Raw genomic sequence first — 16,186 nt, forward strand, 5'->3', positions numbered from 1 at the left:
GCAAAACGTATTTGAGAATGGCTTCTAGCAATACCAAGGGAAAAAAGGAAACACTTTCAGTAGGGAAACATCCCAACTGTATCCACTGATACACAGGCAGCATACCAAAGCACGGAGTGATGTGTGAGAATATAGAACATCACAATCTCTACTACTGCCCCATGCAAACCCATTTAAAAATTGATGGTGAAGTGAGCCTGACCAGAAGACAGCCCCCAGATCTCAGCTGCAGACCTCTGAATTCAACCAGATCCCATGGAAGGTTACGGTCTACTTTAACACCAGGAATAATTCTCTTTCCAAAGATGCAAGGCACCAGGGAAAGACCACTGGTTACATTCTCCATCCTGCACACAGCCTTGGCATCATTGCAGATCAAGAAAGCTTTTATTTTTGTCACAGTCAGCAACAAAAGCTAGAAAATTAGTTCTACTGCCAACTATTCTTTCCACAGGCATCAAAACCCCAAAGGGACTCTGTGGACTCGTTGACTGCTTAGCCAGAAGCTTGTCTGGACTTCCTGGAACAGAGAGGACACTGAGGGGCTTTGCACCTTCAGTGGCTCTTGATGAAGTCAGAAACACACGTCACGAGCATGCTGCACTGGAGTTACACAATCAAATGAAATGCTGTACTGAGTACCCAGCCTCCTTCTCCTTACCATTCCCCCTCACACACACAGTGGGGAAACCTACTTCAACTGGTCCCTGAGATCCCTCAGGAACCCAAGTTTTGGTTCTCCATTAAAAAGGAAACACTTCTTCATGGTATTCCCTTCTTCAGGGACAAAAGGCTCAAGGTCATTGCAGGCCTGAAGGCCTCAAGTCAGAAAAATGGCACAACTTGCCATCCCAGGGGCCAGCCTGCTTTGTACAGTGTGCCTGTGCTGGAAGAGGCACAGAAGTGACACTGGCCCCACACACAGCTTCTGCTGCCTGTGCCTGTAAAGGTGCCAGGGCTGGACACAGTCAAATATCCCAGCGTGAGGGGAAAGCCCGAGGGATTTTCAAGCCACAGCTGCTACACCATTTGTGCAGTGGAGAAAGGCCTTAGCAGGTAGAAAGATGCAGAAGGGGCTGGCAAAGGACTGAAAGTTTTTCCTTGCTGTCCTTTTCTAGGCAGTGGCAGATGATCTTGCTGTCTCAGGTGTCCCGAACAATAGCTATGGAGCCAGGCCCTATTTTGGTGGTAAAAAAGGAACTGGCTTTCTGGGGACAGCCAGAGACAAGCCAAGCCGGTTTCAGACTGTCATTTTTCCTACTGGCTCATTCTGCTCAAATCACAAGCTAGAAAAACTGGAAAGGTAAGCAGTCCAAATTAATGGGAACATCATGAACTGGTTTGTTTACACATTGGTTTAACTGGAATAGGGAGCACAATTCCAGCTTTGGGCCCTGGCTTTGCAGACATTCCCTTAACTCACCTGTCTACCAGAGAAAGCCATATGCAGGCCTGAATTATTCTTGGTCTGTCCCCCAAAACACATCACAGTCTCTTGAAGCTTCATGCCTGCATGGCACCCATGACTACAACTCTTATTATTGGATGGCAACATTCATATCCTACCAGCTCACTCTTCCAACTCCATATAATTAGAGGGGAAAAAAAAAAACCAGGAACACCACAGAGAAGGAAGTTGTCTTTTTCCTCACACTGCTCTTCACGCATTATTGTTGCCATATCTTACCTGTAGCATTGCATTTGCCCACCAAATAGATATTTTTTTCTTGTGGAAGAAAAAGCAGTTCTTTGCAGTCCTGCAACTGGTAGGAAATAATCAATTTAAGACTAATGATTAAAAAATCCCCAGGTATATATTTATAATTAATTGCTACCATAGAGCAGACTTCACCAGATGCTCAATTGCATTTCATCCTTAAGAGCAAACAAGGGCTCCTGCAGATGAGACCTTTCCAGAAGAGCTGCTGCAGATGGGCAGATCGTGGTGTCCTGCTTAACTGCGCCTGAGACCACTGTGGTACAGTGATTCTGCTTGCTAAAAGCAATAAGTTAAAGTAAGCACCACAAAGGGAAAAGTGACATGAATCTTGCACATCATTCCTCTTAAAAAATTTTTTATTTAATATATTTTGTAAACTGCAGGGTGGGGCCACATTCTGCAGACAAGGAAATTGGAGCATAGTGGCTCTGCTGCAAAACTCAGTGAAAGAGGGAGTGCCTGATATCCCTGCACACACCAAGGGCTGACCATCCTCACTGTATTCCATATTATCAGCAATCCCAGAGCGCAGCTGCTTCTGTGTGCACATTAGAAACCTGAATGAGAACATAAATGAGCCAAAGCGCATCGCACACTTTAAAACTACAGCATAACATAACTGCAAGTCATTGCCATTAAAAGTTTAAGGGGAAAAAAAGTCCCCACCTGCCAAATTCAGCTCCATGGTCTTCTGTTGAGTTTTAATGACAACTGCTGCATCTTGGAAAGGTGCTCTATAATAAGGGTGTACATTTTCCCTCCAGGACCAAAAATCAGGTACCATCACTTATCTACACAAAAGGCATACACAGGAAAATATCCCAAAGCCATGTGTCTCATGCAGCAATCAAAATCTTGGACAGCCTCTGCACACATAAATTTGCTCTTATTACAATATATTTCAGTTGGTCAGCATGCTAAAAATCTCCACTCAAGATTCCTGGCTTTTCCAATTAAGCTTATAGACAAAAAGTCTTCTTTTTTTTTTTTTTTTCCTTTTAATGACATTGCCATTTATTGCAAAGCTATGATGAGTTCTTATCTCATTGTGGTGCCCTGTGGTAACTCATTATTCACTGAACTTTACTTTTGATGTATGATGAACAGCAACATATACTTCAATAGTTCTATTTAAACTGGCCCCACAGTTGAAACAAACCATTCCAAGAACAGCACTGCATTACACTCAGAAGGGCTCAAAAGTTTAGGATATGATATTCTACAGTACTCATAGAGCTCAGTATCTTCAAGCAGAAGTTACTCAAGCTGATAGATCTCTCATTAAGTCAAAGTTCCTCCAAACGAGAAGAGGATAACTGATAGTCAGAGATTACCAGCACCATCACAGTGAGAGATCACACTCTTTGTGGCCACAGCCCCAAAGCCTGACAGGGCTCATCCCCCACAGCCCAGCACGCTCAGAAGGCTGCAAAGCAACCTCAGCATCCCTGTCCCAGAGCCCAAAATTCCCCCTCATTCATCACCAGGTCTGTCTGGTGCTGATGGGTAACAGAGCATTGACTGCTCCTTCTAAGCCACAGCTGCAACACAAGCTTTCAGATTTTGTGTAAGATGGAAAAACAAGAGAATGCACAACAACAAAACTCCCCAGAGGCAGAAAACAACACATGTACTAACACAGCTCCAGGCCTCTCCCCCTGGAGAGGGGAGAGGCTACTCTCCAGAGGGTAAAGTGAGATGTCAGGACATTTCCAGTAATCAGCAGCGCTGCTTGGATCAGGTTCTAGGCTCTGCCTAACATTGAAGGGATTGCCTTGAGAATTCAAAATGGCTAAAGGTGCAAAGTCTAGTTTGGGATGTTTAGAAATACTTTGGAAAGTGAAATAGGTTCACTGGCCTGGCCTGTTCCTAGCAGCTTCCTACATCAGATGCTGCTGGCACCCTGGTATTTCAGGGGAGGAGGAGCCAGATTCACATGTCCTAAATTGCACCTAAGTCACTGTATCTTTTATTTCCTTCCATCTGACTCCTGGTCTTCAAGCACAGAGCCCTAGGCACAGTTTAGATCATGGGAACCTGGTCTTCAGCCTCTCAAAAAGTGGAAATACCCACAGCTGACCTGGGCTAGAAAATACCAAACACTACAGGACAAATGACAGCTGCTGAGTGCACTCATACACACATGGCAGAGCAATTCTTCTGCCTCAGGGGTCCCCAGACTGTAAACTCTGACCCATGACACACAGAAAAGCAAAACTGCATTTATACACATGGAACATGTGTATAAATGTCCCAGATGGACACTGCAGGTGAAGTGTGCAATGTGAACATCCTCCACTTGCTGACAGTGCTCTGCAGGATCCAGAGGCCAATTCTCAAAAGAAGAGACTGAATGTAACACCCCTCATCCCTGATACCAATGTACTGCATACTGAATCAAGCTACTGAAATGTTTCTGAAAGTATAGGGAGTGTTACTTCCTTTCCAAAGCAGCAATGTATCAGGAAAGATCATAATCAGATCATATCTCAGGCACAGGTAAGAGAGATGGCAGAGTTAACATATCCAATCCTTTTCACATGCAAGCACACACCCTGAAATAAGCCAAAAATGCTAATTGTGTTTATTGCACCATACTATAAACAGCAATTATGAAGGCAAAGAAAGTAACAAAGCATCTCTGCCTGAAGGGTCTTCTCTGGGCTATCATGTATCTAAAAAAGATAAACACAGAAGCTTGAGATATAGTCAAAGAAAAGCTCTTCCAGATACAAAGTCCAACAGTGTGCCCTAATATGCAAGAGTATTTCACTCTCCAGGGCAGAATGGCTTTCTGGGACATTTTACAGCCCAGATCCAGAGCAGCTCCCAAAAAGCACTTTGAGAGGCAGCAGACAGGGATACACAGTGTTCAGCTTCAGTGGCACGGGAGGGTTTCACAGTCCCTGCTTGCAACCACAACAGCTCCAAAGGAAAGGGGCATGGCTGTTCTCACCTCAGAACAGAAGCCCTGCTGCAGAAAGCCTGCAGACCCACCAGCCATCTCCCTCTACCCCAAACCCAAAGTATATCAAGGAAGAGGACAGTACTTTGAACTCCTGAGGTCAGCACGTCACTGTGCAGAGTCAGCTCATAAGAGATGCCAAGAACAGGGCTGCATCTTGAACCCACCCTTTGCAAAGAGGCAGAAAGGAAGTTTCTCCACCCATACACTAAGGCAAGAACCTGTCCTTCAAAAAGCTGAAGTGCTTCATACACAAGGCACTAAGCAGCCTGCATTCCCCATGCAGCACAGCAGGACTTGGTGCTCTCCAGTAAGACAGGCTGGTGATTTCCTCCCTGCCATTCCCACTGTGATCCAAGTCAGCTGAGGTCCTGCAGTAGCAGTGCCCTAAACCTCCAGACTATCCTGCGTGAGGTGGAGAAATCCTCTCAGCTCCTGCAGCAAAAATGAGTCTGCCTTGCTGAACAGACAGTGGTGAAAAAGCAGAGCAGGAATGGGGGGCAGAGAGGATTTTCCTGTCTGCAGAGGCACTCCCCAGGCAGGAAAGGCCACTGGGCCCAGCTCTGAGAACAACTGGTCCAAAACACAAGCTCATTACTGCACCAAAGACCTGAGGTCAGGCAATGAATCCTGGACGCTCCTACCTCATCTCCAACCCCTCTTCAAAAGAAGGAAGCAGCAAAGACATGTCCAGTCCCACGGACGTGTATTTGTTGACTTTCAAGAGTGTCCCAAGGAGCTTCAGCAGAAGAACACCCAGTTTCTACATTTTAACTACATACAGAGCTGGCCACTGCTTGCAAGACAAAGACATTCCCAGTCATGGTCACGAAAAGAAAAAGGTAAGAATTGAGTTGTTGAAACAGGGCACTGAGATTTAGGAGCACTTCTTTCTACTGCCTGTTTTGACACCACATTAAACACTCCTCTACCCAAAAAAAAGCACAGTAAAACCCTTTCTTGACATCACAGGAACACTTAAGACTAAATTAATTGATTCAGGCCTTGGCCTTCTTGCAAATCAAGTGAAAGACAAAATATATACAAGATAGCTTACATGAACAACAGATGACATTTTTAAAAATCAGACCTTTTTCCTTGTGCACTCAACATTACTATGTTTTTCCTTGTTCTGTGCAGAGTATACAAGGTAAGAAGCAAAACAAAGTCTTCTCCCACACTTGATGTTACACTGGCAGTGCCAGATGCTTTGCTGCCCATCTTCCCACACCTGGGGACATTCCATGAGTACCCCATTGCTCCTTTTCACCCCATCTCATGCTTAAATCAAGGAAAACAGTTTATCAGTGTTATTTCCTCTTCCCAGTTTTGGGGCTGCTGAGGAGGTGCCACAAACAAAAGCCAACAACATGCAACTTTTTCGTTTGCATGTCCCAAGGACTGGCTCTGCAAACTGGTGCCTGAAGAACAAGCACATTGCAAATCATTATGTTTCCAGTGGCAAGATGGATGGGAAAAGTGCCAGCCACTTGCTATAACCCTTTTGTCATGCCAATTTCTGGCTGCTATGAGGATGTACTTTAGATACCTCCTTAGAAAAGAGTTCTGCATCTCATCCTTCCAGATGGAGGAGGAATGATTCATACACACATAAGCATGCTAGAATGATGGCTGAAGAGAAAACATTTTCTTTATGTTTTCTGTTTTGCATTACAGGCATGCTTAGGGCCTTAATCACAGCAAAAAAAATGAACTGAAGATGATGACACTTTGTGCCTCAAAGAATGCTTGTGCAAAACCCCAATGCCACTTCTCCCTGGCCATGTCAAGCCTCATACTGCATGCACACACCTTTGTGCCTCAGTCCCCTGCTCTCCCATCTTCACAGCATTTCTCTGCACAGAACATGACCGAATAACTCCACTTACAAAGCCACCACATCACACAGTCATAAATACAGGGGAAAGGATCCAAGAGAGAGATCAGGAGTTGGGAGCTGTAAACTGACCACAGACTGACTAGCAATGCAGAAGAAAAGCAAAAGGACCTCTCTGTTTTCCAGACACACCAAGTGCCTGTTTCTTTCCTGGAGGCCACTGCAGGCATCCTCCTCCCCATCTTACCTGCACAGCACCTCTGCCACTCACTCGCACTGCTCTCAAAGGCCCTGCATCCTTTGAATCCTGTTCTGCTGCTCAGCACTCAATTCCCACCCATTTACTCTCCTCTGGCCTCTCTGATTTGTGAAGTCCTGGGAGCAAAAACTATCTGTAAGCACCTGGAAAGTACCTGAAATATCCCGAGTCCTACTGCAAATAAATAAATAAACAAACAGCAGTGCACAGTATGTATATTAAGCGAACCATATAACAGTCATTTCTGACATCAAAAATTAGGACTGTAGCTTCTTCCTACAGACAGTGGCAGTAAATCCACACTTTGGGGTTCATCTATGGACCAGGAGAACCTTCAGATTTGCTTTCTCTGCTACTCACCTCCCTCTTTCCCCCATCACATTATCCATTTCTGGAATCCATGCATCACTTTTTATTATAAATTATTCTAATCAGGGTTTGTGGCATGGCAGAAATCCAGCATAACCTTCAGAAATATACATACACACTGGCTATATAGCTTCTTTATTTCATAGGAGCCTTTCAAAGGGCCTGGTACAGAGTCTGGGAGGATGTGGCATCCTTTTTCAGCAGCATCCCTGTGGTGGCGACCCTTTCCTAAAGGGTGCTAGATGCATTCACCAACACTATTTCCTCTCTTTGTAAAAATCCCTCATTAAAGCCAGGAAAAAGTGTTCAAGCAGGAATTTTTCCTCTGCTGTTTTTCAGGTTGAACCAGTGTGACTTAGGGGTGGCAAAAGAGAGAGAACATCTGAGGTCCAATGCAGACCCTCTTTCCCACTCCATCCTCTCGTGAATGGGAAGATGTAAGATAGGCTGGGTAATTGCTCCAGATCCTTCAGAATTAGGGCTCCAGTGGGAAAGTCAAAGGAAAAATAAAAAATAAAACAAAAACCACACAAAACCCCCAGTGACTATAAGGACTCTCAACTTTCTTTGGGCAAGGAGCACAGGCTACTTTAGTAGCTCTTGAAAAAATCCCTACACTTTGTTCCCTCACATCGCAATAGTTCCAGAAGGAATCTGGATCTGTGGCTTTCCCATAAAACTAATAAGGAGGTTCTGAACCCCAGACTGGGGAGGTGCAATAAAAAAGCCCCACAACAACAAGCAATTTAAACATAGAACACTACCATCTTGTTAAATAATATGTTAAGAAGTCATCTGCAAGTCTGTCTTGGCCAATGAGGGACATCAATCAGGAAGATACAGTAATACTCTCTAGCATGCAATTAGTCTCTGCTGTAAGCACTTTAACTCTGGATTTCTTGGATTATATTGTTGTTTGTAACAACTATTACTGTTGCTTTGTAGGAGTGATATGATAGCTGTCCAAGCACCACAATCAAATTATGCTACCAGGACATTTGGGCAAGGGATTATCACAGCAAAGGAAATGGATTATCACAGCTTTTATTCTGAACAAGGATAAGAACAAGATGAGATATCATTTTGAACATGGCAGGAGGGACAGAAGAAAACTGTATCTGAGATTTACTTTTTTACCTCCTCCCTCTTTTGGATTTTTCAAGATTGGCAGATTTTGTAGCATGCCTATCTGAAAAGAGAGAAGCTGTCTTTTCTAGAATTTGTGCTGAAATATCTGAAAACAGAATAAATTTAAAATATTCTGAATTAAAGGACAGTTAAAACAGCCTCCTTGGATTGGCTGAATGCCAGTTCCTGGGCATTTTCCCACTGCATATCTGCCACTACTTCCCTCACTTGACATCAGGCAACAGCCATCACCTCCACCAGGCCTAAAGACCTCAGCTCTGTTCTGAAAGTTTCCTATCAGATTTGTTTCCTCTCACAGGAAGGGGGATGGCTCACCTTCCTTCAGTTGAGTAGGTTCAGCAAAGAACTGATATGCTCTTTTAAAAAGTTTTAATTGATTAAAGGTTCTCTAAAAAAGGCTGCATCTTTGCCTTTATTCATTATATCATTTTATACCTTAGTTCTCACACTGCATCTCAAAACAAGTGTTAGCTTTTTAACTTCACAAATCTTGTTTGATTTTTTTTTAAACAGTATTTTGGTGTCTTTAACACACGTACATACACTTTTGGTGCAGACCCTGATTCTGATCTCAATTTCTTTGGCAACAGCCAAACATTCCAGACAGGATGAGGGAAAACACACTAACCTTAACACTCCTGTGATGCAGTTTGAGAGGCCATTAGTAGCTATTACATATTACAGAGGAGGAAAGACAAAACTAGAAAAGACGGCCAAATAAAGAGAAGCAGAAAAACAAACTAATAAAAAAGAAAGTGAGCTCTGCAAAGGATAGAAGAAGAAAAAACATGCTTTGCTACAGCACAGGGCACGTGCCTGGAAGCTGATGACACCTGGGTATAATTTCTGGCTGCGGCCCTGGCTCCTCCCAGATGACTGCACCGACTCAAGTCACACCTCCAGCAGGCTCTCCCTTCACAGGGCAGCAGGGGTGAACCTTTGCCTTGCTGAGGACAGAACACACCACATACTATTGGCATGACACACCTCAGCATGGACCTTGTGATTCTATAGGCAAGCAGCAACACCGGTAGTTGATTAAGGCTAGCAGGAACAATAACAAATTGAAAAAAAAAATATCCAGAAAGATAAAAGAGAAAAAGGCATCCACAGGAATATCTGACTTCATTTGACAGGTGGAAATCAGGGTGCATTTCTTTTTTCTAATAATAATACTGAAATTAGGTAATCCAACATGCAGTATTTTATTTTGCTCCACAGAAAATACATGAATATAGATTTCCACATTTTTGAGAAAAGTACCCCAAGGTCTCAATGCAGTTGTTTTCAGAACTAATGCTTTAACCATATTAGCAAGGCTATGACAAGACCACAGAGTAACTACAATTCCTTCTCTACCTAGAACCTGCTTTTTCAGAGTCACAATCACTACAGTAATTTTGCAGTTGTGAGAAACTTTACCCTTGTTATTTCTTGGGATTCCTCCCCATTTCAAATGGTAGGAGCTAAAGAGGTTTTGTTGTGGTTCAGCTAAGATCTCTTTATATTTTTTTCCAATCTCCTCCCCCCCCCGTATTTCTGTGCTTTTTAACTGTCCTTAACTGGACACACATGGGCAGTGCCAGATATGAAGTACTGTGGATCACCACAGCTATGGGTAAATATTTTAGAGAATCAGGAATTTAATTGCAGATCACGTTACTCCAACATCTCTGCCCTTCCTGTCACTTCACCTGCTTGTAATCATTAGAAAGCAGAGTGTCATTTCTAAGCTGTAGTTGAGCACTAAGAGCACCACGCTGGCCTTCCCTAGATCTACTTAATTAGTGATTAGCAGAAACAAAGCATAGGGAGACGATAAACATAATTTTGCCAGTTTATCAGCAAACAGGTTTAGGTTACCAAAGAGATAAGAGTAAGGCTGCTATTTTATCAGTGCTGCTGGACCCCTGAGTTTACCTTTGCTGGGACCACGCCTCCACCAGAATTCCCTCTGAAACGTCACCATGAACCACAGTATTAATTTTGCAGGTTGCTGATCTTTAGTGTTGCCTGCATCGTACACTCAGCATTTTGGACTGCTTCTCTTCATACAAGAATGTGCTCCACAAGGCTTGTGATATCTGAACTCTGTCACACAGGCTGCTCACATGTCACAGAACAGATGCTCACCACAGCATCCTTGAAGAAGCTGCAGGGTTGGACCTTCTTAGCTCCAGAAAGTCCAGCAAACCCACCACAAAGGCAGAGGGGTCCCCCAAACTGCACCTCAGCATGAATAAACCATTTCATCAGGAGTCACAGCATACAGCTACATTAAAACAGAATAACTTGATGGTGAACTTAAGTTTCATTTCAATCAGGAAGAAGAGAAGAAAAAGCGAAGCCCTTGGATTAGAAGACAGCCGTTCTCATTTACAGCTCCTCCCAATTAAAATGTTTTATATAGATCATCAGAACTAATGCATTGTACATGTTCCACAGCGTGCAACATAAGGCTGTTGGTCTGTCATGTCTCTGTAAGAGCTCAGTGTGATGAATGATCTGGGTACTTGTCTCTCTGGTATAAAAGCAGGAGAAGCTTTGAGACAAAGAAATAAAGGCCAATGCACATCATACATCTTACAGTGCTTAATATCATTCCTCCTGACACACACCTCTGAAAACAGTTAAGGTCACTCTCTCTCTTATTTAGAATGTGGATTTCAGCATCAGTATCCTCCAAATCCTTGGGAGAACTTAATTTAAAGTAGAAACAGGAATATCAGGCACATAGAGCATTTGGGCTACAACAGACAATGCCACACGAGCATGTCATAAGAAAAATAAGTGACCTTCCCCTTTTGCCTCTCCTGACAAACAGACGCACGTGAAGCCACTTGCAGGCCAGGATGTTAGTGTGATTTCTGGAAGACAATCTAATAAATAAAGATTTAAAAGAGTTTAAAAAAAGCAAAACAAAACAAGCCTGACTGCTGATTGCCAGAACTGAAAAACCTGCCTTTCCATATCAACTAATGCTTTGGCAAGCCTACATGAAAGGCAGACAAACAAATAGCATATCTTCCTTTTAACATGGAATCTGCAATAAGGAAAAGAAATCAGCGTTTTATTGATTTCCATAATGCCATCTCCACAACTTAACAAACTCACTAAGCTGCTAATGCTAATTCACTGATGCTATGGAGCCTTCCCATATAATTATACACCCTCCACTTCGCTGAGCCCCAGGGCGCTGTTTCTAACTTTCCAGAGGACCACTGCACCAAAAGTAGAAACAAAAAAAAAATCTCTTTTATTACCCAAAGCAAACTGCAAACCAAATTTTCCTTATTTAAATGAGAAGTTAGAGACACTTGATTTTTAAGACAGGGGATAATCTGCCAGTCTGCATATATTTGCAGATGTGATATCACGACAACCAATTCCCATTTAAACTCTCCCCGCCTCTATTATTTTTCTTCCTAAGAGTACACAAGAATACAACATGCAAATATTGGAACAATTTTGATTTCCAGGGAGAAATTCTAAAATAATTCTCAGCTCAGAAGGGTTTCAAGAGGGTGATTCGGAATCAGACATGGAGACTTTTGTGGATGTCGCTACAATTAACATTGTGAAAAAAATTATAAAATGCTACCGTTGCTACAGGGATATATATTTCAAAGATATCTTCATTAAGCTTTTATTTTAAAAAGACAACCCTGGAACACCTCCTAAACCAAATTCTCTGAGTCTAAAATCAAAAATGTGCTAAATAATTAATGAATTAAACTCTGCCATTTTTCTCCATTTCTCAAAAAAATTCAAGCAGGCAGCTTCAGTATATTTTAGTGAGAGTTTAACTCAATTAGGGACGGCAGAATATGGCCCAATTGATCTTAGTACTGTCTATCTGGAAAAAATGTAATGGAACTCTGCAGTGTAAACACCCTCCCCGAATGACTGTACCTGGAGTCCCCTTTCCTGCTCCCCCTGTTTGCCCTGCCTTGATAGCTCAGATCCAGCCATACTCGGTTCACCACATCCATCAAGATTCAGTGTGCCATTTGAGCTAATATAACTTGATTTTGCTATGGTTTCCCATGCATATATTAACTTGGAGTCCGTTAATCAATTTCCTTCGAGAATGGTGAAATGCGTGGATTTTTGTTCAACAAACAAACAAGTTGACAGTATCAATACAGAGTTGGAGAGCCTCTAAAAACAATCTAGTTTGCATAATTAATGTTAATTACAATAACATCTCAATCAGTGACACAAAGGCTTAGCAATGAACAGAGTCATAGGAGGAAGTGGAAACATGAAACAAACACGCAGGGATCTTGTCTTGTTCTGAAAGAGTATCAAACAAACTTTCAAGAGATTTATAAATAAGTACAGAAAGGCAGAAGACAATTCTACTTTGTTGGACATTTTCTTTACACGCTGCTTAGCACAGAGCTTTCTTCTGAGACTGTAGTAAGACAGTGGATCTGAGCTAAAGATAATATTATCTTTCTACAACATCACATCCAAGTCATTATCAACTGCTTTAAAGAAAACCAGCCGAGGGCCTGATCCTTGTGCCAGCGATTCCAACAGCAAACACTTTAACAATGCAATGTGAATGTTTGGGGGGTGGGGGCGGTTCTAGAGACAGAGGGGAATTAGGAAACAACTCCAACTTGAACACCGCATATAGGTGTGGAATCCCACAGGCGCAGAGGAATGTCAGGACAAGATAATTAATTTTTCACCAATATTTTTCCTACTTGCTGCAGAAACAAGGGAAAGCCAAGCACACAGAAAACTTACCTGCCCGTTTCACTTGGCAGCACAGAAGTCTCAAACAGGGGTGTTTTGCTACGGTCACTTAACAAAGCAGATTTACATTTAATCCTCAGAAGTTTTCTTCGCGGCCCAAGGAAAATATAGTTATCCAGCAGGTTGTCATTTCAAGGCAAGGGAATAAAACAGTGATGAGGAAAACAAGCGCCACTCCAGCTCACCCAGACTGGCAGTGTAGTACACAAGGAGTCACAGAGGCATCGCAGGGAGCACTTGCGCAGTGAAGTGCCACTCACAGTGAGTAAGGGCGCTGTAATTGGGACTGATGAGGGGAGGAATCACGACTTGGCACGTCATTACTACAGGGGCCTTCCTCAAAACGTGAGTTTCTGGATTGCTCCTCACATTAATGCAAATCTGCTCTGGTAATGAAGTTACACTGGTGCCAAGCCAGCTCCAGAGGAGAAACAAGCCCACTTCATACTGATTCAACAGACTGCAGTTGAAGGACTCCTCCCCATAAAGGCAAAATTTCGGAAATTTTCAGGTTATGTTGGGCAAGTTACCCCTTGGGAAAAGGACTGATGTTCTATTTCATCTTAATCTCACAGCTGATTCATTTTTGTTTCCCTCCCTCTATTTATAGATAAAAGCAAGACAAGATTTAGTAAAGATTTAATTTTCTCTAGAAATTCACTAACCTTCTGCATACACTGGAGTGCTCACTGAGTAAAGCCATTCTTTATTAGGACTTATTTACAGGAGTGCTTGCCTTTTAAAAGAGAAACTTCATGTGGAGGATTTCCAGAATGATGCTGGCCTTTCCTCTTAACAAAAAATCAGTAGATTTATTTTTCAGATGCCTGAGAGAGATGATTTTGGAGCCCTGTGAGGTTTGGTAAACCTTCAATTCAGCAATTAGTTTCCATATGATATAAATTACAAAGATCGAGCAATTAATATTAATAAATAAACCTGGCAGAGTACTGAGGCTTTGGATGCCCTGTGCATGGAAGCACTGCTGTATTTGCTGGGGTTTTCCACGCCTCTGCTTTATTTTAGCTGCTCTGTACGTACAGCACACGACAACATACACCACATTCATGTTCTAAAAATACATTGAGGGGAAAAAAAAAAAAAAAAGAAAAGGAAAATCAATAGCAGTGAAACAGAGACATAACCAGTTCACATCAAGCGCTCCCAACACCAAGCCAAAAACACCAAAACTCCCCGCTGCGGAGCACGCCTTTCCCCTTCCAAACACGCATGTTCCTGCCACGGCAAGCGAAGCCCAGGTAATAGCGAAACACCCAGCACTGACAGGCTGGGGAGAGGATGGAGCACCTGGAAATACAAAAGGTGCCTTTCCTCGCTTTTCCAGCACGGACAGTGGCCAGAGCCCGGCATGGAGGGGCTGTTCCACCCGGGCGGCTTTCGGGATACCCGCACGTCAACCATCACCACAGCCTCAACCAGGGCGGGGAAGATAACCAAAATAAATTCAAAATTGCACTCGCCGGCAGCACGACACGCACTAGAAGTTGGCAATGATGCCGGGGGGTTATACCAATGGGTTTTTTTCCCCTTCTTTAGCAGTCCGAGCGGGCAGCGCCAGGCTGCGCCGGGAGGGGAATGCCCCAACTTTGGAACAGTTGTCGGGGGCCGCCCCGGCCCGCGCCCCCGCACCCCCAGCCCCTCAGCGAGCCCGGGAGGGCCGAGCCCGGCACTCACCCGCTCCGGGGGCTCCGCGGCGAGGACCGGCGAGGGAGGCGCCCGGGGGAGCGGGGGCTCGGCGGAGAGAGGGGCCGCGGGGGAGGCGAGCAGGCGGCGGGGGGGACACGCGGGGAGGGATTTAAACCGCGGGGAGGTCAACGTGAAACCAGCGGCGGGGGCGGCTGTGCCCGGCTCTATCCCATGCCGCCGCGGCGGCCCCGGGCGGCGGCCGAGCTGGGGAGGGTGAGCCGGGTCGGCAGGCGGCGGGGAGGATGTGACACGGTGACAAGTGCGGCCCGCCAGCCCTGTGCCGGGGGAGGGGGGCCGGGGCAGCCCAGGCAGCGCCGCCCGCCCGCACACGGCATTGACGGCGCTGCCGTGACTCACACACGGGAGTTGGTCACAGGGCGGCACCGCGCGGGCGGGGGCGGGGGGAGCGCCCCGCCCCCCGCCCGCCCGGCAGCCAACAGCGCGCCGCGATCAGGTAGATTGGCAGGGTGAGCGGCCAATGGCAGCGCGGGCCGGCCGCCGGCGGCGGAGCGGCCTCTCCGGCCCTGCGAGTCTTCTGAGGACACTCCGCCGCCAAGTGCCGGGGAGGGCCGGGGGGAGTCCCGCGGGGCGGGACCCGCGCGCCGGCCCGGCCGGCGGCCAATAGAAAGCGAGAGCCGGGTTGATTGGCGGGGCGGGTGGCCAATGGGAAGCGCGCGGGGGCGCGGCGGGGAGATGGTCACGCAGGGAGCGGGGGCGGCGGCCGCGGGCGGCGGAACCACGGCGGGGCCAGGCGGGGCCAGGCGGGGCCGGCGCCTCCGAGACCCCGGGGAGGGGAAGGGCTCGGCCCGGAGCCGCCTGCCGAGCGGGAGGCGGCCGGGGCGGATCGGGGCTGGCCCCGGCGCCGCCAAGGTCGTTTCCCGCGGGAGGAAGGAGAGCGGGGCCGGGGCCTGGTCCGGGGGAAGCCGGGGAGGCCCCGCCGGCGGCGGGGTAAAGCCGGGGAGGGGGCTGGGGGCTTCCCTCGGGACGCCGCGTCTGCAAGTGGCGAGCTGCGGTTGCTGCCTGTGTTTGACAGGTGTCACGGCTCGAGGTCTCGGCTGTTTTCTGATTGTGGCAGGGTTTTAGAGAACAAAGCACATCCCGGGATCCCGTACGGTGTCAGAATTTAACCAGGTGAACGAAAAAAAATTGGAGCAATAGCAATTCCTCTCTCCTGCTGCTGGGGGGGGATTGACAGGTAGGAGCAGCGTCAGTGGTGTAAAAAAGCAACGCTGTTATCACAAATTATTAATATTTGAGGAATTTATTTTGGGCACGAGGAGGAAGTAATGCCCAGTAGGAGTTTCCAACAAATATTGGGACCTTACCAACATTTTAATCCCCGTGAAGGAAATGAGATACTCAAATTGTGTTTCACCTCTTCAGCTCTACGTACTAACTCTTGTACTAAGACCT

At 45.7% G+C, this 16,186-nt stretch overlaps 1 protein-coding gene across 4 annotated transcripts in view; it reads right to left on the bottom strand.

Annotated features, from left to right (window-relative positions):
* SERTAD2 (SERTA domain containing 2) overlaps window positions 1-15,360 on the bottom strand; it is a 79,059-nt gene extending 63,699 nt beyond the window's left edge. Inside the window, exon 1 of one of the 4 annotated variants that reach the window (XR_012579440.1) lies at window positions 14,762-15,360. The gene's annotated coding sequence lies outside the window, so the exon portion shown is untranslated. Of the gene's footprint in view, window positions 1-13,057; window positions 14,111-14,761 lie in introns of those variants that run through there. The other 3 variants (XM_014268745.3, XM_014268741.3, XM_026794936.2) reach the window with 3 other exon arrangements.
* Between the last annotated feature and the right edge of the window lie 826 nt (window positions 15,361-16,186).

Source organism: Zonotrichia albicollis, chromosome 3 (assembly GCF_047830755.1).
Source record: "Zonotrichia albicollis isolate bZonAlb1 chromosome 3, bZonAlb1.hap1, whole genome shotgun sequence".
Taxonomy (NCBI): domain Eukaryota; kingdom Metazoa; phylum Chordata; class Aves; order Passeriformes; family Passerellidae; genus Zonotrichia; species Zonotrichia albicollis.